The sequence below is a fragment of the Hippopotamus amphibius genome, chromosome 17 (assembly GCF_030028045.1).
Source record: "Hippopotamus amphibius kiboko isolate mHipAmp2 chromosome 17, mHipAmp2.hap2, whole genome shotgun sequence".
NCBI classification, from domain to species: Eukaryota; Metazoa; Chordata; class Mammalia; order Artiodactyla; family Hippopotamidae; genus Hippopotamus; species Hippopotamus amphibius.
This window is the reverse complement of record NC_080202.1, coordinates 45,840,241-45,864,113: the sequence shown is the minus strand read 5'-3', so window position 1 is coordinate 45,864,113 and position 23,873 is coordinate 45,840,241. Positions and strand designations below refer to the sequence as shown.

Here is a 23,873-nt window from a genome sequence, read left to right as displayed (position 1 = left end):
AATTTATCTGTTCACCATGGATGGACACTTGAGTTGTTTCAGTTTTTGTCTGTTATAGATAAAGTTCCTATGAATGTTTGTGTACAAGCCTTTGTATGGATGTATACTTCCATTTCTCTTGGGTAAATACTTGCCAGTAGAATGGCTGGATCATTAGTAGGAGTATGCTTAAGTTATTTTGTTTGTTTGTTTTCTTTTTTTAATTTATTTTTTGTTTATTTTTTTGGCTGTGTTGGGTCTTTGTTCCTGTGCATGGGCTTTCCCTAGTTGCAGTGAGTGGGGGTTACTCTTCTTTGCAGTGCGAGGACTTCTCAGTGCAGTGGCTTCGCTTGTTGTGCAGCCCATGCTGTAGGTGCATGGGTTTCAGTAGTTGTGGCATGCAGGCTCAGTAGTTGTGGTGCATGGGCTTAGTTGCTCTGTGGCATGTGAGATCTTCCTGGCCCAGGGATGTATCCTGTGTCCTCTGCAATGGCAGGTGGATTCTTAAGGACTATGCCACCAGGGAAATCCCAATTCCAGTGCTCTTATTCTTTTGTGTAGATCCATATTTCAATGTTATTATTTTTCCTTCTGCTTAAAAATACTTCTTTGAGCATTTCTTAAAGTGGAAGTCTACTAGTGATTAATTCTTTCAGCTTTTGTATGTCTGAGATAGTCTTTATTTTGCTTTTGTTTTGAAAGATCTGGCAATAACTGTTTTTCATACAGAATAACTTTTAAGTGTTCTTTTCTGTGAAATATAACATCTGTAGAGATTATGGGTTAGTTTTGATTGATTGCCTTTTCTCCTCAATATGGGTCATATTTTCCTGCTTCTTTGCGTGCTTGGTAATTTTTCATATGATCCCAGATATTGTGAATTTTAGTTGATTGTGTGCTATATATTTTTATATTCCTATAAAATGCTTGGGCTTTGTTTTGGGTGAAATTAGGTTATTCAAAACAATTTTATTCTTTGAGGTCTAGATTTTAAGATCTGTTGGGCAGGACTCCAAGTAGCCTTTAGTGTAGCACTCATTATTTGCAGCTACTGAGGCAAGTCCTTTCTGAGTATCATGAGGTTTTCCAGTCTGACTTGTAGGAACAAGTACTATTCCCAACCTGGTGTGATATCCAGTTATTCTTATTATTAATCCTTTCATGTGGTTCTTCTCCTGGCATCAAGGAATTCCTTACATGAATGCACTGACCAATACTTTGTTGAGTACTCAAGAGATCCCTCTGCATATCGTGAGAGTTCTTTGTCTGTGCACTTCTTTTGTCTCTAGTACTTTGCTTTGTGGACTCTAGTCACCTTTGTTTTCCCAGACTCTCAGCTCCATTTCCTCAGTCAGGGAGTCCATGAGTCTTTGCCTGGGTTTCTTTCCCCTGTACCATGACTTGGAAACTTTTCCAAAGAAGGAAGCTAGGCTGGGACTTCCCCGGTGACACAGTGGTTAAGAATCCACCTGCCAATGCAGGGGACACAGGTTTGAGCCCTGATCAGGGAAGATCCTACTTGCCGCGGAGCAACTGAACCTGTGCTCCACAACTACTGAAGCCCATGCACCTAGAACCCATGTTCCACAACAAGAAAAGCCACCATAATGAGAAGCCCCGCACTGCAACAATGAGTAGCCAATCCTCGCCACAACTAGAGAATAGCCTGCGCAGCAACAAAGACCTAAACGCAGCCCCAAATACAAAGTAAATAAAAATAAATAAAAGTAAAAGAAGTAAGCCAGGGCAGTCTTAGGGATCACTTTATTTCCCATCTCTTGGAGGTCACGGAACTTTATTGCCTGAGGTCCAGGTTTCTGAAAACTTGTTTCCTATATTTTGTGCCATGTTTTGACACTTTCAGCTGGGAGGTTAAACTGGTGCTTGTTACTTCATCTTGGCCAGAAACCAATAACATTCTTTAAGTCTGTTTGGTTTTGATACAGGGTCCAATCAAAGATTAGGCATTGCAGGTCATGTCTCTGTTTCCATTACTCTCAATATTTCCCTAGTATTTCTTCTTTTTGGTCTTTTATGACATTGGCATTTTTGAAGAGTCTAAGCCACTTGTCTTGTGAATTGCCCCACAGTCTGGATTTATGTTTCCTCATTAGATCCAAAGGAAACATTTTGGGAAAGAATACTACATAGGCGATGTGTCCTTCCTACTTCAACACTTCGGGTGGCCCACTGCTAAGTTTGATCACTTGGTTCAGGTGGTATCTTCCATATCTCTCCATTGTAAAGTTATTTTTCCTCTTGGTAACTGATAAATAATATGTGGGGTGATACTTTGGGATCAGTGAAGATCCTACTTTCAAACAACTTCACCCAGCTGGGCATCAGTGATAATCCTTCTCTGAATCAATTATTACACTGGTAGTTGCAAAATGACACTTTCCTAATTCTGTCATTCCTTCTGCATTTATTAGCTGATGTCATTCTATAAAGAAGAGCTCCCCTTCTTTTCCTTTTGAGTGTCATTATGGACTCGTGCTCTTCTTTAAATTAATTGCATTATACCTTATTGTAATGATAATGTTATTCTTTAGAATGTTCCAGTTGTCCAGATTTGGCCAATGTGATCTCTGTTATCGTTTAACCACACAATGATTTTTTGTTCCTAGAATACTTTCTGATATATTTACTACTCACAAATAGGAATTGAGAAAGGGACTCCAGAAGGTGGGGACTCATTCAGACTCTTCTTAGAAGTCTGCCTTCTTCCTGTGTACTCTCAACCCAAAGTGAGGCTTTCAGGATGGAAGGAGATACTTCTGAATTAAACTACAGATCAATGTCACCCAATTCTAATCCCTGTTCCCTTTTTTCTAGGCATACCATACCTACTGCCATCCTAATCCTTCTGTTGGGCACCTCTCTCCTCCTCTATATTTCTTTGCAATAGTCAAGAGCAGCAATTGGACAACTGGTCCCTCTCCAATTCTCCAGTCCATATGCCCCAAGAACTCCTTTTTGCACTGGTCTGTGGTGGCCTTGGCCTGCCTCTACTACCTATTCAAGTAACTGCTTTACCACAAACTTAATTATCTGTGTTTCCATGTATAGGATCTTACCCAGCCGCATGGCCTGCTGCCTCTGCCAATTTAAAAATACAATTGAAGTTGTCTGAAAGACAGTCAAGACATCTGCGTTGCGATGGTGAATGCCTGACAAATGCCACACCTTGTGGTGAGCCTCAATTGCCTGATAATGAATTTTCTATTTTTAATTTAAGTTAATTTATTTTATTTTATTTTATTTTATTTATTTATTATTTTTGGGGGGGTATACCAAGTTCAATCATCTGTTTTTATACACATATCCCCGTATTCCCTCCCTCCCTTGACTCCTCCCCCACCATCCCTCGAGTCCCCCCCATCCTCCCCCTCCCAGTCCTCTAAAGAAAACACATTTTTAATCTCCTTTTACAAATGAGGAAAACAAGAGCAGAGGTGTTAAGTGTTATGACCCTGGTGCCCAGATCTCCTCTCCCCAGTTTGGGGCTCTCTGCAAGCCCATGCTCCTCCTTTCTCATGACTCTTCCCTCCTTCTTTGACCCTCACCATCACCACCAAATATATTTTTAATCCCTTTGGATGAGAAGCTCAGCTACACAGTGGTACACATTACCTTCACACAGTCAGAAGCTTTGGATGGTTCCCAAGTAAAGCTGGCAATATTAGAAGTGAAATGAAATGAAAGCAAAGTAGGCATCTGACAGAAGTTGCTTTTTCCCTTCTGAATTTTAGGATCTCAAGTTTTACTGCATTGATTTGTTGAGCATTCCACATTGGCATAGAATCTGGAAAATCTCTTAACTTATATCTCAAATTTTAGCAAAGAGCCAGGGTGGACATAGTGTGTTTTTCTATATAGAGTCTTCTGTTATGGGGCCTGGGATATACAGAAGCAGGGACTGAGCAAAGGATTCCGTGGGTGGGTGGAAAAGGACTTGTCATGATGAAGACCTGTTAGTAGTGGTTGTCATCACAGTCATCTGTGACAGCATCAGGAACACAAGCACCCTGAAGAGGTGGAGAGAGGAACCTCACACTCCTCTGCATCTGAGGCAGGACCCGATGGGGTATGTGAACGTGAAGAATCACAGCAGATCTGCAGAGCGTCCAGCTGAGTAGGGGAATATTTGTCTCCCAGCCTTGGCTTTTCTTGAGTCCTGGGCAGTTGGCCTCTGTCCACCAGTGGAGTAATCCTAAATAGAGTTGCTATATTTCATGCTACGGAATTTTCTGAGTAGATAGCCACTTTTCCAAAAGATACTCTTTTCACATTTTGTGGTTGGCAGTCATAGGCTTGAGTTTGGGTTTCTTTTTCTCCTAAGTGGCCCTCAGACATTGACTGATTCCTAATCTATTGGATGGGATACATGTCTGTGGACTGACAAAAAGCTGTCCCATCCGTCTTCAGTTATCAAAACCAGTCTCTTCTTTTTTGACAGATGAAGAAGCATCTCTAGGGAATGCAGAAGGATCGTTCATGAAGGTGTGTTACAAGCCCGGAAGAAGAACACCAGCACCGAGCTGACTGTTGAGCCAGAGAGGGCATCCTCAGACCAAAGTGCTGTCAGCTTGTCAGCCTTTGTGAATGAGCAGCTGGACTCGAATGCTGAAAGTGATGTTATCGCTGCACTAAATTACATACTGCCTTATTTCTCAGAGGGAAATCTACGAGATGTGGAATCAACATTATTACCATTCATGCAACTTATTTTTTCAAATGTACAAAATGGAGATACGCTGCTGGGCTGTTTGAAAAACAATACAAAGAACCCTTCCGTCAACCCTGTACCCAACACTTCACCATGTAAAAATAAATTGAGGAAGCTCTGTTTTCTTGAAAATTTGTTAGATGCAGAAATTCAAGAACAAATTGCTAAGGTTAAAAAGAAAGAAAAAGCTGCCATGCTTATACATTCCAAACTTTTAGGTCCCAAATTTAAACGCCAGCTCTTTCAAAAGAAATTGTAAACTGCCCAACCACTGGAAAATGGCCTAGCAATGACTGAGTGTAGGGAAAAGGCTGCTGAGAGTGAACAGCGTCCTCAAGGGCCCAAGGGGCATAAAGAAAAGGCACTTCAAAGCAGTGGGAGATGAGAGCGTCAGGAGGAAACAGAATGCCCAGCCATTTGTGGAGAACACTGCCAGAGAAAGAAGTCTCATGAGGCCATCGCCCAGGGAGCTGCAACAGCTTCACATGGTGCAGAGGCCTCAGAAGTTAGTCGGAAACTCCTTCAACACAGAGCCTGCATTCATAAAGGAACAGAAGACAGCAGTCTCTTCTTTCCTGAAACAGTACTCGAGGCCCAGGCCTTCTGGCTCCATGCCTCCAAACTCCCCATCTCAGGTTAAAAAGAAATCAAAAGACTTACCCTACACTATTTTTGTCTTAGAAGATGCAAATGCTAGAGTTAGAAATATGGAGACTTCTAAACCAATCTCACATTCCAGGGAAAAATACATCTTGTGTAAAACTCGGTCTCGTCTGGTCCACAGAAGACCCAAAGCCGAATTGCGTTGAAAGTTCAGAAAGAAAGTTTCACTCAATAGAATGATGCTAGCGAGGCCTCCATTCTCTGCAGTGAGGAGCCTCATAAATTCCCCCCCAAGAGCAGCTTTTTCATCTTCAGGAGAACTGAGTTTTCCAGAACTAGTTTCTCTTTCAGACACTTCTACAGAAAACCCTACTCCAGAAAGCAATACTGCACAAGATGTCTTTGAAGAAAGTACTTCTACAGGAAACTATTCTCCCAGGAGGAACCGGCCCTGTAGTCACTGCCCATAGGAGTGTCCCCATGGCACATGCTGCTGTTGCTGCAGACAACTTTATCCCAACTGTTCAACACACCAGCGAAACCCAGTGGGAGGACCACAGCGTGGGCACAGAATTATCCTCTAAGCCCCCAGGCTCCACTTTCCCAGTGCTCGCATCCCCGGGTGATCAATTTGAAGCTCAGCTAAACCAGCAGCTACGGTCGCTCATCCCCAGCAATGACGTGAGAAGGCTCATTTCTCATGTTATCTGGACTTTGAAAATGGACTGCTCGGAGGCCCACGAGCAGCTGGCCTGTGCCAAGCTCATCTCCAGAACAGGCCTCCTAATGAAGCTCCTCAGTGAGCAGCAAGAAATAAAGGTGTCCAAGCAGAATGGAATACGGACCAGTGGAAAACCGAGAGCTGTATCATTGAGAGCGCAGGAGCCCAGGGTGAACAGAAGGAGCAGGAGCCCAGTGAGGTGAGGCTGAGCCATGAAACATGGGAGCTGCATGTGTACTCAGTGTAGGATGTGCCATTAAAGTGCCCAAGCAGGAATCCCAGGGCCTCCTAGTCTGTATCTTATCTCAGGCATGAACCTGGCTTAGACAGTGATCTCCCCCTTGGCTCATGTAGAGAATGTGCCACTATTCCTAGGGTAGACGAGAAGAGGACATAACACGCAGATAAGTAAATTGTAGAAGAAAATGCTAATGAGAAGATTAATACCATTAAATTTGGCTTGTTCTTCTAGAAGCTACTGACCTGAAAGGATTGGGTTTTATAGCAGTATAAGGATAGTTAGCTTTCATCCTTTCTATCTCCTTGTTTTTAAAAAATTGTTGTTTATTTTTTTAGCTCACAAAGGAAGTTCCAGGATACGGCTATAACAACGAACTCATCCTGGCAATATCTGTAACTGTAGTAGTGATGATTTTGATTATGATTTTCTGTCTCATTGAGGTAAGGACAGTAATTAATTCAGATTCAGAACCCACAAGCTGAACATCACAGCCACCTTTCCACCTGCTGCTAACTTGATAGTTCACTTCAGTCATGAGGACTGAGATATGTTTTGTTCTTTCACTGAAAAATATATTCAGGATTTTGTTGTTGTTTTGTTTGTTTTTTGGGGTTTTTTTTGCTGGGTTGCATCTTCATTGCGGTGTGCAGGCTTCTTGTTGCAGAGGCTTCTCTTGTTGCAGAGCACGGGCTCTAGGCATGCAGGCTCAGTAGTTGTGGCACACATGCTTAGTTGCTCCGCAGCATGTGGGATCTTCCCAGACCAGGGAACCAGGGATTGAACCTGAGTCCCCTGCATTGGCAGGTGGACTTAGCCACTAGGCCACCAGGGAAGTCCCCCCAGGATCTTTCAAGGACTCCACTCCCAGGAGATCTCTGTGGAATTGCATGCATGATAACAAGCCATTAGACTGTTTTAACAAGTTGAGTTGATAAGAAGGCCAGGATTGACATGATAGTAAAATTCCTTCAACTCAAAAAACTACGTTGATTTGATGTCCTCCCCAGTCACTCTCATTCTACCATTGCTTTCTTTCCTTGTTGGCTGAAGTGATGAGAGATGTATAATCTCCACCCTCAGGGAGCTATCAGTCCCGCTGGCAGGGCTGAAAGGACATCGCTAAAAGATAAAAATGTGATCTTGTCGACTCCTTACATTTATTTAGCAGCTTTCCTCTCCGGTGTGTTAGGCTTGTGTAGCTGGGTTCCATTACAACAGTGCAAGGAACATCCAGCAGCAGGCTCCCTAAAGTGTGTCCTATTTATTGTAGCCTGTCCCTGGAGCCAGCCTGCTTATCTTCTGTTCAGTTACATAATGGGTTATTACTTTTCCCAACAGGCACTTGCTAACCGCATCAAAAGAGTGATTTTAATAAGCTGCCAATCTTGATTCTCCCCTACCAACCCAACCTACTTTATTTACCTTTTCTACTGTCGTGGCTACCCTCCACTCCAGCCTAAGCAGCCCCTCACTATATGCTAGTTACACCATACCCATTCCTATGTTTGTCTGTGCCTCTGCCCATCGAAAATCCTTTATTTTGCTTTGCCTGCAGAATTCCTGTGAATCTCTCAAAAGCCGACTCAAGTTCATCTTTCTTCATAAAGCCTTCCCCGAATACTCCAGTCCTCCTGGCCCTAGTCCTGTGAGGTTTGTCACCACTTCTTAGGGGCCATAGCAAAGCAGTCCCTTCCCCTCAGAACTCACAGAGGTGGTAAACAGGTTTTTAAAAGGTGGCTCCCCCAGAGAGAAACACCAGGGTCAGCACAGCATGGACAGAGCAGAGGTGTGTGAGGACCAATGGCTCCCTGGCCTATCAGACTTGAATAAAACCTGACATGATGTATGAACTGCTAAAGAGAATCGTGTCTGTCTGCGGGAGGGTTGGTCAGCAGTGAAAGCATAGAAAAGGTGAGGTGAGCCCAACACGGCCGGTGCCCATCCTCACATTGCCCGAGAGTAGAGATGGCACCTTAGGCAGCGTAACTGGAGAGTCCAGCCCAGTAGCCAGGCTGTGCCAGTTGAGGACATGGATGGATCCAGCTACCTCAGGCCTTTCCAGTAAATGCAGGATTCAGCTGATTCCTTTCTTTCTAATCCTGTTCTTACCAAGCAACCTTCCGATTGTGTGACTGTGCTTTAGTGTGCCACAGAGGCCTGTCTGTCTCTACAGAAGGTAATTCTCTGATTGTGTAGGCACACATGCCCTGTCTGTAGAACATGTATTTCTCATTGTCAAGTGAGAATTCGGCATTCTGATTTTTGATCAGTCCTGTGATATTGATAAGCCGAGAGTTCCACAATAGGAAGAGATGTGTTCTCTCTTGGTGAGAAGAGTATGATTTCTGAGCCCAGGAGGCAGGGAACTAGCATGGGGACAGCTTGCTAGTCATTGGCCATGGCCCAGACTACCCTCTACATCTGCGGTGGCATATGGCCTTTAGCTTTTGTAACAATTCTACAAAGTCCCCTTTTAATTGTTTCTAACTGCTATGTAGTTTAACCTTCCAATTGCTGCGTTTTCTTTTGCTTTGCTTTGCTTTGCTTTGTTTGGCCTCTGGGATTAGTTCCCCAACTAGGGATTGAACCCGCACCCTCAACCGTTAAATGGAGGAGTCCTAACCATTATTTCCTCTCCCCACATGTACGATAAGCTTTTTGAGCATGGGGGCCATGCAGTGTTTTTTCTATGGAAGACAATAATGATATTCAGTGTAAGAGAGATGAGATGGTCTGTCAGTTCCACAGTGAGGAATAACGCAACCAGATATTTATTTGAAGTAGTGTAGAGTCCAGCAACAGACCCATGTGTTCTTAAGACTTTTGAAATGTCATGTTTGATTATTGGAATCAGTGAAAAAAAGTGAGTGAATGGTAATAGAATAGCTGCCTAACTAGTTGGGGCGGTAGGAAATAAGAGCAGATGTCCATTTCTCACCTTAAATCAACATGTTTCCATAACTGTGAGAAAGACCACCTAAATGTATTAGAAGAGGGACTTCCCCAGTGGCCCAGTGGATAAGAATCAGCCTGCCAATGCAGAGGACACGGGTTCAGTCCCTGGTCCAGGAAGATTTCACATGCCGTGCGGATCAACTAAGCCCGTGAGCCACAACTACTGAGCCCTCACTCTGCAACTATTGAAGCTCGAATGCTCTAGGGCCCCTGTACCACAACTACTGAGGCTGTGTGCTACAGCTACTGAAGCCCGCATGCTTAGAGCCTTTGTCCCACCACAAGAGAGGCTGTGCCCCATGGCAATGAGAAGCCTGTGCACCGCAACGAAGAGTAGCCCCCCGCGCCCTGCAACTAGAGAAAGCCCATGTGCAGCAACGAAGACCCAACGCAGCAAAAAAAAAAAAAAAAAAAAGTATTACAAGCAAATAAAAGCAATATTTTTATGATCTTATGGTGGGAAAGAGCCTTCAGAGCCTGATGGCACAAGCAGAGGCTTTCATAGATTTGACCACCTTGTCTGTGACACCAACGTAGTACTGGTTCATGCCAAGCGTAAGATGAAGAATTTTCCATATACTGTCTGATTTAATCCCTACAATCCTGTGAGGATGGTGTTACTTTCCCTCTTTCATAGATGAAGGAGGTCAATGTAAGGCCCCAGTGGCCAAACCAAAAGCAGAAGCCAGTTTCACCTGACTGCAAAGCCTGTGCTTTCTGCTCTGCTCTTTTGTCTTGCCTCCTTAGAGACAAAAACACTGGAAGGATTTGAAACATTGAAATTCAATGAAAGCCAATATTTATTTACTCTAAAGAGATTTTTGGGGTTTTGTTTGTTCGTTTATGGGGGGATTTTTGGCCACAGTGCGCAGCTTGCAGGATCTTAGGTCCCCAGCCAGGGATTGAACCCGGGCCACAGCAATGAAAGCACAGAGTCCTAACCACTGGACCGCCAGGGAACTCCATAAGGTTCGTAAATCAACAGGAAGAAGACACACAGTCCAGGGGAGATGGGGGCAAGGGCTGTGAAGAAGAAGAGGAGGTGTGTTGAGTCTGCCACCATAGCTGCCCGTCCTCTCCTCATGGCTCGCGTGGAGCGGGTTTTGTCAGCCAGGCCGGTGACACCTCATGACATAAACATATTCTCTAATATTTTCTTCAAGTACTTTTATAATCTGTGTAGCGTTCGTTGTATTTGATTTTTAGTGTGGTTGAGGGAGGGGATCTAACTTTCTCCCCCTACAGGAAGACCCAGTTGTTTTCAACTCTTTCACTGAATGGTTCATTCCTTCTTCCCTGGTCTAAGCTACTGTCTTTATCTGGACTCTATTCTGCTGATGCAGTTATCTTTTCCTGGACCAGTACCAATACTGTACTGCTTAACTCCAGCTGCTCTGTAACATATTTTATATCCGGTGGGGAAAGGTCCTGCTCTTTGGTCTTCTTTCTCATACGTTTCATAACTGTGCTTGCATATATTCTCTACCAGATGTCAGCTGGCCAGGTTTTGTTTTAAAATTATCCTGGATATAAATGGATTGGATTGAATTTGTAGGTTAATTGGAGGAGAACTGACCTCTTTATAACATTCTAGGAAGATGGTGTCTCATGCCATGTATATATTTCTTCTTAATGTCCTTCAGAAAAGTTTTAATCTTTCATCACATAGGTCTTACATATTAAAACAGAAAAGTTTTAATGTTTTCATCACATAGGGCTTAACATAGGTTAAGTTGCTTCCTAGGCACTTTATGCATTTTTATTCATATAGTAAATGGGATCATTTTCCTATTTTTTAGTTACTTATTTGTGTTATATGGGAAAGCTGTTGAGGCTTATATGTTGATCTCTTGATTTTGTATGCAGCCATCTTACTGAACTCTCATATTACTTCCCATAAAACTTCACTTGATTCTTTTGGTCTTTTTAGAACCATCACTTCATATGCAAATCTGTTTGTCTCTTCCTTTCCAATACTTCAATTTTCTTATACTACTGATTAGGGCCTCCTCCACAGTGATGAGTAAGAGCAGGAATGATAGGCATCCTACTCTTGTTCTTGACTTTAAAACAAAGCTTGCGTTTTTGGTACAAGCTTTTATTTTCTTTTCCTACTTCTAAGAGTTTTTCTTAGGAATTATCTGTTGAATGTTACCTAAAACAGTGCATAAGATGTATTGGCATCTGCATGCAAGACCCTGAGGAAGGTACTGTGGGAGAGTCAAAGGATTATTAAACAGGGTAGAATTCCTGTGCTTACAGAAGTTATGTTCTCACTAGGTCGATAGGATTTAAAATATAAAGGAGTGAATGAGGCTTTGGAAATACTTGTAATGGACAATCATGGTCATATTTTCTTTCAAAACAGATTTATTCTCATAGAGCAGCAGCAGCAGCACAGGGAGATGAAGAAACAGGGCAACTGCCCAAGGGCCACAAAAGGTGAGTGGGGCTGAACATCCTGCCTGTCGTCCACGCTAAGCCACATGCAAAGGTCCCCCGAGACCCTGGGGGCCAGACACCGAGAACGTCTGTGAGGCCAGCACGCAGGGGATGCTTTTCAAGCTCCCAGGTCTGTGGTGATTTTGCTCGTTGTGATTCTGGACTGAAGTACCCGTTTAGTCCTGAGAAGCCCAGAGGTAACACAGGTGAGAGAGGTGGGAAATGTAACACTAACTGTGTGTGTTTTCTTCCAAGGGGATTTCTTCCATTTCTGCTGCGAAAGAGAAGCTCAAGGGATGGCGAGAGTCAGGTAACTTTGAGGAGGATAACATACTGTGGCTGCAGAAAGCAGGGGGATGCAGAGTTAATATTTCCCTTTCTGTGTTCTAGGAGGGCTTTTACTGGAGAAGGCAGCCACTTTGGCTTAGGGATATGTATAGACCTCTCAATGCCACACGCAAGAAAAACATGGCACAGAAGCTACACGACCAGGAGTCTTCTGATGAGGATGAGATTTTCCATAAGGATGCGGGGTAGATGAGAGGGGACAAGTTAAAATTCTCGTCTAAAATGGGGAAATAATGAGAAGTGTAATTGTTCCTTTTGAGAGTAAAAGCCTTGGCATTATTCTTCTTATCTCAGGGAAGGCAGCAAAGCCCCAGCAGAGGATGTTCAGGCTGCAGATTTGACTGCTGGGGAGATGGGTGAGGAAAGTGAGGCAGCACACGAGACCGCGACAATGTGAGCCCCGTCCTGCCTCAGGCCACCTGCACATTTCATTTTCCAGGATTGGCTTCTCAGCATCACTTGTCAAATGCTTCTTTTTCTCATTGTTTTAAAATACATTTATTTATTTATTTATTTATTGGCTTTGCTCGGTCTTCATTGCTGCACAGGGGCTTTCTCTAGTTTTAGTGAGCAGGAGCTACTCTTCATTTCGGTGCACGGGCCTCTCATTACAGTGACTTCTCTTGTGGCTCATGGGCTCTAGGCACATGGGCTTCAGTAATTGTGGCATGTGGGCTCAGTAGTGGTGGCTCATGGGCTCTAGAGCTCAAGCTCAGTAGTTGTGGTGCACAGGCTTAGTTGCTCTGCAGCATGTGGGATCTTCCTGAAGTAGGGAGCTAACCGGTTGGTGTTCCCTGAATTGGCAAGCGGATTCTTAATCATGACGCCACTAGGGAAGTCCTGACCTAAGCCATTTTGTGATCTACACCTGGCTGCAATGCTTGCCCTTGAAAGGTTGCAGTAATTAATGATCTTTTACAGGAAAGGTAAATGGCTCCTTATTCAAATCAGGGCAATCGACTAGAGACACCTGCACATCGGCAAAGTTCTCTATTAGCCCCTTCTGCAGAACTCCAACAATCTCCTCTAGACTTGGCATGTGAAAAGAATACTCAGTACAAGCCATCTTCTTTCTTCCTTGAGTGTGAACGAAACAGGAGGGAAGCAGGCAGGGCAGAATCTTTCAAAGAATGACGCAGCCTTGGGGACACGACAAAAACTGATTAGAACCAACTAGGTCTGAGATGGTGGAAGAGTCCTTCTTCTCATACTAAAATGTTTAAATTCATAACCAATTCTGACTATGTGCTAAGGAACTAAAATGTCAATAGTTGAATATTTGTCTACCAATAACAAGGGCCTGCAAGAAAAAGCAGAGCTGACTCTAGAATGCCTCATGGTAGCCAGTACTTCCACAAGAGGAAATGTGGGCAAAGGAGGATGAATAGAAGGATGAGAGGGGCTTCCCTCCCTTGTTTCCCCAGCACAATCAGTCCCTGGGAACTGGAAAATGTATCACCCTCAAGGGGCATAGATCATTAAATCAAATTAGAGTTTATTCTGGTGCTGTCTCTCCTGGTTCATCAAGTACCAGTTCTTTACAACATGCTTCACCTCCTGCCCCTAGAGGCTCATCCACTTCTGGCCCCTCTCGTGCAGGCAGTGGGGTTGCCCGACTATTTGAATCACTCGGCCTCCGTCCACCGTGGGACCAAGGTCTGACTTTTCTCCCAAGTTCTCAAACTCATGCACAGATGTGTGCCCTGTCTTGGTAGGGAGTTCTCCACTCTTTCAAGCTGCTGGAAAATTCACATTGGGTTGGTTTTTTTCTTTTTAAAAAAACCCAACCCTTGGATAGCCAGCAGGGAGGTGCCCGAGGGACAGGGTAAAGAAGAATGTGTGAGAGCAGGTATCGCCCAAGACGGCGCTCCGCAGGCCCTGGCCTCTCCTGACCCCACTGAGGGTCAGCCATGTGCTCCTGGGCTCCCTACAGGCCACCCCACCTCCTGCCTCCTCCAACACAGGCCCAGGGCTGTGTGATTCCAAGTGGTTATATAATGACAGTGCCACCTGCGGAAGCTGCAAAGCCTCCTCCACTCCTTCTGCAAAGAAAGTCATTCATCAATTGCATTTAGTAAGTCAGTGAGAGGTAAATAAATTGAATAAAAAATTCTGAATGAGCAAGGTTTGATAATCTAGCAAAATGACCACAGATAGTGCTGTTGGTTTAGTAACATGAGGTGAAGAACGGTGCAAACCACGGGACGATCGCTCACGGTCCCCCAGAAGAGCAGTGGGCCTGGGAGACAGTTGGGAGGGTTCTGCCAGTTGGGTGGGGTTCTGACAGTTGGGTGGGGTTCTGCCAGTTGGGCGGGGTTCTGACAGTTGGGCGGGGTTCTGACAGTTGGGCGGGGTTCTGACAGTTGGGAGGGTTCTGCCAGTTGGGCGGGGTTCTGACAGTTGGGCGGGGTTCTGACAGTTGGGCGGGGTTCTGACAGTTGGGCGGGGTTCTCACAGTTGGGTGGGGTTCTGACAGTTGGGAGGGGTTCCAAGCAAAGTGAACGGCCCATCAGTTCTGATTTCTTAGTTTGCTGATGCTGCGTGAGAGACATCAGTTCTCTCCATGCCTGCCCAAGCCACCTCCCAAAGTTTCTCACTGAGAGTGAAAACACCTGGTGACTTCAGTGTGCCAGCAAATAGTTACTGTGTCTCAAGCGCGTGACTAATACCACTAACAAGAGGAAGCGGTGGCAGGTAATGGTTACCATCTGCTTGCTTGGTGCCCAGCCCTGGCTTCGGCATCCGTGGAAGCATAGCTTGTTGTGCTCGGTTGACAGTTAGGAAACAGGGTGTAAAGAATGTAGGTAACCTGCTCAAGGGCATAAGGCCACACATCCAAAAGTGCGAGTTAGGGTTGGAGCCCAGAAGTGCTAGACTCCCACAGGGATGCACAGAAGTACGAGCTGTGGTTGCCACCGAAGAGCCAATAGCCGTGGCAGTAATAATGCGGAGAAGGAGGAGGAGGCAGCTGCTGTTTGCTGAGCACCTGCTGCGGGCCAAGTGCAGTACTAGGCGCTGAGGTTACACTATTGGGTCACAAGAACAGAAGGTCCCATGCCCGCTCACACTCTGTAATGAGTGGGGGGCTGATTTCAATAAGAGAAGCCAGAGACAAAGACAGGGCACTGACGGGAAACCAGGGCTAGAGATCCTTGTACTGCTGGGCTTCCCAAAGTGTGGACCCCAATTCCAGGTAGCTCCAGGTTCCTATTTTGGGATATTTCCATTATTTCAACGTTGGTACTTAAAGTGAGGCTTAGATAATATCTTTTGTATCACACTACCTCAAATTTGCACAATTTTTCTTGTTAGCCTCGAATGCTACCCTACCATATTTCTAAATTAAAATTCCCAAGAGTAGGAAGTTGCCTTGCCCAGCTTGACCTAGATGGGGCAGTGTTTTTGCCAGAGCCCAGAGACATCACTTGGCCAGCCTGTGAGTGAGCTGTCTCTGCTTGGATCGGGGACACATCCCTGGCTGTAGCCTGGAAGCGGGAGAGGAGCCCAGGGTCAGGTGGTACAAAACATGTCTACCTCGGGCTGCCTCTGTCCCCATCTTGTGATGGACAAACTAGGTCAGAGCCCAGCTCCTTACTGAGACCTGAGTGATAGAAGGGGAGAGGGAGCTACAAGGCCAACAGCTACTAAGTGAATGAAAATGATCCCTGATTCCTATGAACTCTGTCAGAAAGATTTCATGAAATGAAACAGTGTATGATTAGGGCAAAAATGATACAGAGAAGCAAAGTTGTAGGATTCAGAGGGGGGAAGGTTAGGAAGTTAGGGAGAGTCCTGAAAAAGGACTAGATTATAAGCCAGGCACTGTGCCTGGTGCTGGGGAAAGAGTTGATGAGGACAAAGTCCCTGCCCGCAAGGGGCCCTAAGACTGAGAGGAGGCACAGACACCCGCAGATATACAGAGAAGACAGTGTGTTGACATGACAGTGGCCGTGTACGAAGAAGTGGTTCAGTTCTTGGTTGGCTGGAAAGGAGTAAATGTGAGGGATGGCTTGGAGGAGGGGAAGAAGAAGAAAGCCACACAGAAGTTTCTTAGGAGGACGAGATGAAGGAAAGGCATTCTAGACAGGGCAGCACAGAGGCGAGAAGCATGAAAGCTTGGGTGGGCTGGAAGTGTGTGCAGACTGGTGTTCCTGAGCGTGAAGCACGAGGAGGAAGGGGCAGTGGGTGGGGCTGTGCCGGTGAGCAGGGAGCCCATCCCGGAGGGCCTGGCCAAGGCACATGGACTTGACCAAACAGAGCACAAACTACGATGTTTTAAGCCGAGGAGAGACATGACCGAGCTTGAGTTTTATAAAGAGTACTTGATGGTGGCCTAGAAGTAGAGAGGCCACGAGCTCAGCGTGGGGGTTTAGGCCAAGTAGGGACTGGGAGAAAATGGAGCACCAGGCCAGAGGTTTTAATGCAGCTGAAGAGCGTGTATGGTGGATACACGTGCGTGAGAACTGAAAGGACAAGAGCTTATGTTCAGAGAATGAGAGTTTGGACTTCTAAGATCTTTTCTGGTAAATTCCAGATGATGTTAAGGCCCCAGTGTAACCTGGGAATGGGGATCAGGGAGGTGTCGGGAGCCCAGGAGGTGACGAGAAATAACTCGGATGCTCCTGGACCATTCCTTTCCCGTTTGAGTAGTTCAGCAAACACTCGCTCAGCAGGTACCAGAGAGCTCAGTGGGGAAAACAGGCTCCCCCTCCTACTGCAACCATTTCTGTCACTAAGCAGTTGCCACCGCTGGTGGTGTAGACGTTCCCTGCCTCGCCACCCAGATAACTGTGATGCGCTCTGGGCAGGCTCCCTCTCTACGGGAGCTCTGGCCATGGGACACAGTCCAGCTAAGTCTGGATAATCCCTTTCTCGGAAAGCTTGGGGGATTGAGTGCACTCTGTTATTGTTCTGCTTATAAGTTCCCACCCGGAACAACAAAACGCTACTGTATATTTGCACCGTAGGGGGCTGAGGAATGCTGTGCCCAGGAAAATCTGTGGGTTGTTGGCATGGCACGTACGGTGGTCGAGGGAAAGACTCGGAGCCCAGGCCCAAAGTCCCCAGCCATTACGAGGCCGTCATTCGTTAATATTCCAGTTCAGCATATTGAGGGTCTCAGTCTGGCTGGTTCAAGCCCTGCATCAGACACTGTAGTGATTATCTAGTGGTATGTAACAGATCACACCAAAATAGCGGCTTAGAACAACAATAAACATGTATTCCTCACAAGTTCTGAGTCAAGAATTTAGGGGTAACTTGGGCAGTTCTGGCTCTGGGTCTCCCACGCGGTCGTCAAGGTATGGGCCAGGGCTGCAGTCATCGGGTGGCTGGACTGAGGCTGGAGGGTCCACTTCAAGGTGGTTCACTTCCTTACCTGGCTGCCAGGGTGGTGCTGGCAAGATCCACAGGTTTAACAGTGACAGTGGGCCGCTGCAGAGGCTGAGCTTGCTCCTGACCTAGAGGAGAAACCGTTGTTACGTGATGCTCTGGAGAGAGAACTACAATCGCATTAGAGAGCTCTGGAGTCTGAGCTGTGGTCTCCTCTTGTGCTGAAGGTTTATTAAGTTTAAGAGCTTGTATAGATTGGGCTGGCAAAGGTTCAACCTCCTCAGGTGGCTGTGGAGGCAGCATGGGGGCCTCGTGCTGGGCTGTAGAAAATTCTGCACTGCTAAGGGGCACTGAGGGCTGAGCTGAAGGCTTGTGCTGAGTTGGAGAAGGTCCCACCTCTGGAGTGGGTTCTGCTGTTATGCTAAGCTCCACATCTGCAGGTTTGATGGTGATAGTGGATACGTTTGAATGCTGAGCCTGATGGTGACTTGGAGGTGAAACGGCCATTTCATAAGGCTCCGGAGACTGAGCTGGCTGTACCTGTTGAGTTGCAGAAGGTTCCACCTCCCCTGCAGAAGGTTCTGGAGGCTGAGCTTGTTGCTCCTGCAGCGTTGCAAAAGGTTCTGTCTCTGCTGGAAACTGAGCTGAGGCTTCCTCCTGAGTTGGAGAAGTTTCAGCTTCTCCAACAGACTCTGCAGGCTGAGCTGGGGTCTCATGCTGGGTTGGAAAGGGTTCAGCTTCCTCACTAAGCTCAGAAGGCTGAGTTGGTGGCTCCTGTTCACTTGGAGAAGGCTCAGCTTCCGCAAGAGGCTCTAGAGGCTGACCTGGGGTCTCCTGCTGGGTTGGAGAAGATTCTGTCTCCTCAGGATGCTCGGGAGGTGGAGCCAGGGCCTCCTGCTGAGCTGTAGGAAAATCAGCTTCCGTAGTGGCCTCTGGAATGATGGTCAGTTCCAAATCCAGAGGTTTAAGTGTGACACTGGGCACGTTTGAATGAGTGTGATGCTGAATGCCAGGTAGGGATGCTCCCTCCTCACTCACTGGACTTTCAAGTACATACTCAGTAGGGTATCCTGGAGCTTGAGTTGGGGCCTCTTGATGGAGTAGGGAAGGTTCAAACTCCTGAGGGAGCCCTAGAGGCTGAGACAGAGGCTCCTACTGGAGTGGAGATGTTCTACCTCTTCAGTGGGCTCTGCAGTTTCATCCTGGACCTCTGCCTGGGGTGAAAAAGATTCAACCTCCTCAGGGGTCTCTGAATGACGAAGCTGGGCCTCTTGCTGGGATGCAGAAATTTCAGCCTCCTCAGGGGGCTGCAGAGATTGCCCTGAGTTCCCCAGAAAATCCGCAGGCAGGCTCTCCTCAGGATAAATGGTATCCATACCGGAAGCTACATAATCATCCTGCAACTGCTGTTCTAGACCCTGAATTTCATTTTCTAACTGGCCTGTACTTCCAACAACAACTTTAGCAAGCTGTCGATGCTGAACGAGATCCTTTTTCAGGTTTGGGGCTGAAACAATAAACTTCGTTGGTTTTGAGCTCTTACTACCTAGAGGAGGAACAAGTATTTCAAATAATTGGTGACCTTCAGCCTGATCTAGACCTATGGTTTTAGTCTTACTTTTGTGTCGAAAAGTCAGAACCAAGCCCTGATTCTGTTCCCAGTCCAGCACTGGAGCCGCTGCTGGGAGCTTTTGCTGCTGGGTTAGCTTGTCATTCAGATCCTGATGTGGAACAGCAAACTGATCTGGCCCTGCGGGCAGCTCTCCAGCTGAATCCAGGTCTGGGTGTGGAACCAGTCTCAGTCAATTCCTGATGAGGCAGTGCCAACATCTGCTCTGGAGAGGAGGACAAGTAATTAAAGCCCCCGGACTCTGCCAGGGGTGTAATCGCATAGGGCGATTCGGGAGGGAGGTCTGAGGAGTGTGAAGACCGAGGTTCAGTCAGCCCCAGGGGGTCGGAGGTCCACTGGACAGGGTCCAGGGCCCACTGCAGAGGCTGAGCTGCCCGGGCCAGAAGCCACAATGGTTGCCACACGAAGACACGCCATGAGAACCAGAGGCGCAGTGGGGACATGCTATGCGGAGGCTCCCGGGCACAGCGGCCCAGGCCAATGGGGCACGGGCGCTGCACTCTGAGCAGAAGCCAAAGCATTATGAGAGTCCCGAGACACACAGGCGCCCCTCCCCCACCTCACGACCCACCCTTTATTTATGACACCTTTAGTTCCACCACCTTCACTAGGTTCCGGCAGAGATCCAATCTGAGCAACCAGAGGAAGCCTTTTTCCCAGAGTCACCAGGGTGCAAACCATCCTTCCTCTAGCAAAGGCAACAATTCCCTTCTGCTGGGCCATCTCCCCAACCCCCCTCACCAGCCCTGCACCATGAGGCAGGATTTGGGCAGCCCAGGGGTTGGGGGAGGGCTTGGGAACGATGTGGAGCTTCCCAAGGAAGCCACAGGGCCTGGAATTCTGGGAAATTGAAAAGTGCTAGTCCAGTTCTGGCAATTTGAACGCTTCCTCCTCACAGCTCCAGTCTGAGAGACATTCTTCCTCCCCTTGGCCACACTGCTGACAAGAAGAGTAGCTGACCCGCAAAATGAGCACCAGTTAGGGTGGCGGGAGGTCAACATACCTTACAGTTAGTGACTCTAAAATGCTGCCATTTCCTTGAAACTCTCAGTATCTACGTCGGATTATTAATTCACCACTCTATTGTTATCAGTTACCCCTGAATCAGTGATGACTCCAGAATTTCTGTAGCAGGGTTTGGAGCAAGTGAACAATTCATCCTGGGAAAGAGAGTTGAAAACCAAGTGAAGGGCCCTTTACATTAGCATGGACTCCCCCCATCCCACCTTGTCTCAACACAGCCATTAGTCGAGAGAAACTGACAGTGTCACTTTTCAGAGGTCTGCCCTGGTACACACATGGAGATGACACTGAGGATGTTAAAGTTAGCATGTTAAAAATTTTTGAGAAAATTCCTAGCACCCAGTTGATTTTCTTCTGTCCTTTTAAGAATCTATTTAATTTTAGTCCTTTTTAACTGTCTGTCACAACCTCTAACATCTACACTTCAAGACAAAAAGAGCTTCATCTTATTCCCAGTGTGTAGCACATAATGGGTTTTAAGTGGAATTGATTCCAACATGGGCCTCATGTAAGAACAGGTCTGTTGTTTTTGAATGTGAGTTAGGGATTGTTGTTTTTTTTTAATTTGCTTATTTGGCTGCGCTGGGTCTTTGTTTTGGCACACAGGATCTTCGTTGCCTCCTGTGGGATCTTTAGTTGTGGCATGTGAGCTCTCCGTTGTGGCATGTAGGTGGGATCTAGTTCCCTGACCAGGGATCGAACCTGGGCTCCCTGTGTTGGGAGCACAGAGTCTTAGCCACTGGATCACCTGGAGAGTCCCCGAATTAGGGATTCTTATCTGGGGATATGCTCCAGCAAAGAGAGAGTAAGGAAAGCAAGAAGAAAAGGGAGCCAAGAAAAAATCCAGCCCAGGAAGCAGGGAGGGGAAGTTCCAGGATAGCAGCTGTGTATCCAGCACCCACTGGAGGACAGAGCCTGGAAGAGAGGGCGCTGCAGGAGGTGGGCACCTACTGCTAAGCCAGAGCCTGGAGAACAGAGGAGGTGAGAATGGCCGATGGAACAGGGAGAGCCCGAGAGGAAATTAAACCCCTGGGGTCACAGGAGGGGAAGCGAATGTAATCAGAGTACATTAATAAGCTCTACGGTGAATAACATTTACAGTCACAATTCTGTAAACACTATTTTTTTTGGGCCAAGCTGCGCAGCTTGCAGGATCTTCGTTCCCTTACCAGGGATTGAACGTGGGCTTGGCAGTGAAAGTGCTAAGTCCTAACCACTGGACCACCAGGGAATTCCGTGTAAATGCTATGAATTATCTGGAAACAGTGACATAACTAAACCTCAAGAATGGACTGGGGGTAGGGGTGTAACAGAACTAACTCCTCACTGATGTTACTAGGAATTCAATAGCCAGGGTCTAAAATGGATAAATCAAGAACTAGATGTGCAAAGAGATGTGGAGAAAAGCACCAGAAGATTCAGCTACAACCTGCTCCGTAGAAGTAACCAGGCCCAGTGAGCTGGCTCAGGAAGGTGGGCAAGGAAGTGGTCTGGGGCAGGGAACTGCTGTGGGTCATTGTGTTTCATCACCATTTCATTTCACTTGGTACCATCTGAACTGTAAACTATGCATATGATACAATTTTATTGTTGTTTTTTAGTTCATTATTTTGTGATTTTTTTTCCCAATAAGAGGTATAATTGACAAATAATTTAAAAATTTAAATCCATTTTTGTCGGGAGCCGTCTGGACAAGCCAATGCTGTGACAAGGTCACCAGGCTCCCAGGAGGACCGCAAAGCGAGAACTCCTTGGAAGGGCATTTCAGAGCAGGAGGATCTCAAGGCGACTGCTCCGCAAGGACAGGCCCCAGACCATCTCCACCCATTTTACATTCTGTTCTTTGTTTTTTTGTAATACTATGCTTACCACCCACTTCCCCTCCCTGTTTCTATGTCCCCAGGAAAGAACCAGGGTTTGACACATTCTTTCTCTGTGTCTGCCCCACCAAGTCCCCTCCCACCACTCCTTGGTGGAAAAGGGAGGCACCTCAGGCTACTAAATGCTGGAGAAAAGGGAGGGGTGGCTCTTTTTGTAATGCTTATGATTGCAGCAGGCATGAGTATAGACATAGACATCAGGCATAGGTATGGGTGCTAAGGGCTATAGTTTGCTTACATATAAGATTAAGAAGCTATTTACATATGCTTACCTCAGAGTCACAAGGTTTGCAAGCCAAACCTGAGGAAAGAAGAAACTGGTAGATGCTGAGGGAAGATATGCTTTGCCACAAAAGATTTTTTCTGAGATATGTTTACTATATAAACACACAAAGCTCTGACAATAGAGATCCTGCATAGCTGACACAGGCCTCCCCGTCTCCTCCTTGTGCCCACGCCACTCATCCCTTGGGTACTCCTGGACCTGCTGGAGCTGGACTTCAGCAGGTGGTGCCCGAACAGGGACCCAAAGGGTAAGTATTCTCTTGCAATTATTGGGGTGGCTAGGACTCCACCTGGGTGCTGCAGACCCCCCTGCAGAGATAGGCAGGGTAAGTGAAGGGTGGATAGTTTAAAGTATCAGAACTTGAGACGTTAAAAAGGACCCTATAAGGGAAACATATAAGGCATAATGGGAAAATCAGAATCTAAAGAGAGACAGCTCTTTGTAGATATTATTAAACATATGTTATCAAAAAGAGGAGTTAAAGTCTCCAAATCTACTCTTTCATCCTTCTTTTCTTTCGTACAAGAGCAATGCCTCTGGTTTCCGGAAGAGGGCACTGCTAATTCGGAAACCTGGGCTAAGGTGGGAGAGCAACTGACAACTTATTAGAAGTTTCATGGGCCCAAAAAGATCCCTGCTACTTTTTCTTTATGGGGATTGATAAGAGACTCTTTCGATCCCATCCCAGAGGGGGAAGGTGCCCATCAGGCAGGGGCCTTCCCAGGGCGGGAAGGTACCCACCAGTTAGAGGCCTTCCCAGAGCGGGGAGGCACTGTGATAAACTCTGGTGTGAATGTGTGTGTGAGGGAGCGCCCTGCTTCGTCCTTGTTCCAGGGCGATTGTGTGGCTCCACGGCCTTCGTGGCTACGGAGTCCGAGTGGGCCCTAACCTGCGGTTCCGTGGTGACCTCATATGTCTCAGGGCGGTATCTGTCTCTGGGGGACCAGTCCCTCTCTACGAGTCAGGTTCAAGTGGGACTCTATACCACCCGCCAAAGCTAAGAGGCACCTAAGCTCCCCACGGGGACACGGCCAGGTGGGCACCTGAGTGGCCTTCTCTTCGGAGGGGACACCCACCCTTGTTTGTCTTTGCGTCACCGACACAGGGGGTATTGGTTACTGATTTGATTTAGCAATTGTGCATGTCCAAACGGCCCTTTTGCCCTAGGGCCCTCCGCCAAAGTTTTCTTAAAATTTTAAGGCTCACTCTCCCCTTCCGTCAGCTGACTCTTTGAGCCGACTGATTGAGAAATTAGGTTTTCCCCAAAAGGCTTGCCCCTTTTGCCAGACAGATCTGCACCTCTCTCTCTAGGTCCCCTGGGCCGGTCCGTGTGGAGCGGTACACTCAGACATGTTCTTGTATACTTTTGGATTCTCATTATGAGGCTGCCTTCCTCTGTCAGCTTTCCTTCATAATCCCCTGATTCTCCAAGGATTTCAGGCTCTTCACTTAGGCGAGGAGTACGCGTACTGCTCCTCCGCCTGCTCGGTGCCCTCGAGAGGGTCCGTCACCCCAGACCCCCCTGGAGCCCCGCCTGAAGTTATTCCTCTGCGAACCCCATTACAAGAGGTCGCCTCCTTGCAGCTCCGTCTCCCTGAGACATTTAATGATTAGGGCCATCTTCAGGGAGGCACGTAATCGTGCTGTTTGGGAATACTGGGCTTTCTAGGCGTGGCGACATCAGCGCTACCTAGATTATAAGGCC

At 46.8% G+C, this 23,873-nt stretch overlaps 1 pseudogene; it reads left to right on the top strand.

Moving 5' to 3' along the window:
* The first annotated feature begins 4,444 nt into the window (after positions 1-4,444).
* LOC130839609 (uncharacterized) lies at positions 4,445-23,782 on the top strand (annotated as a pseudogene).
* The last annotated feature ends 91 nt before the right edge of the window (positions 23,783-23,873 follow it).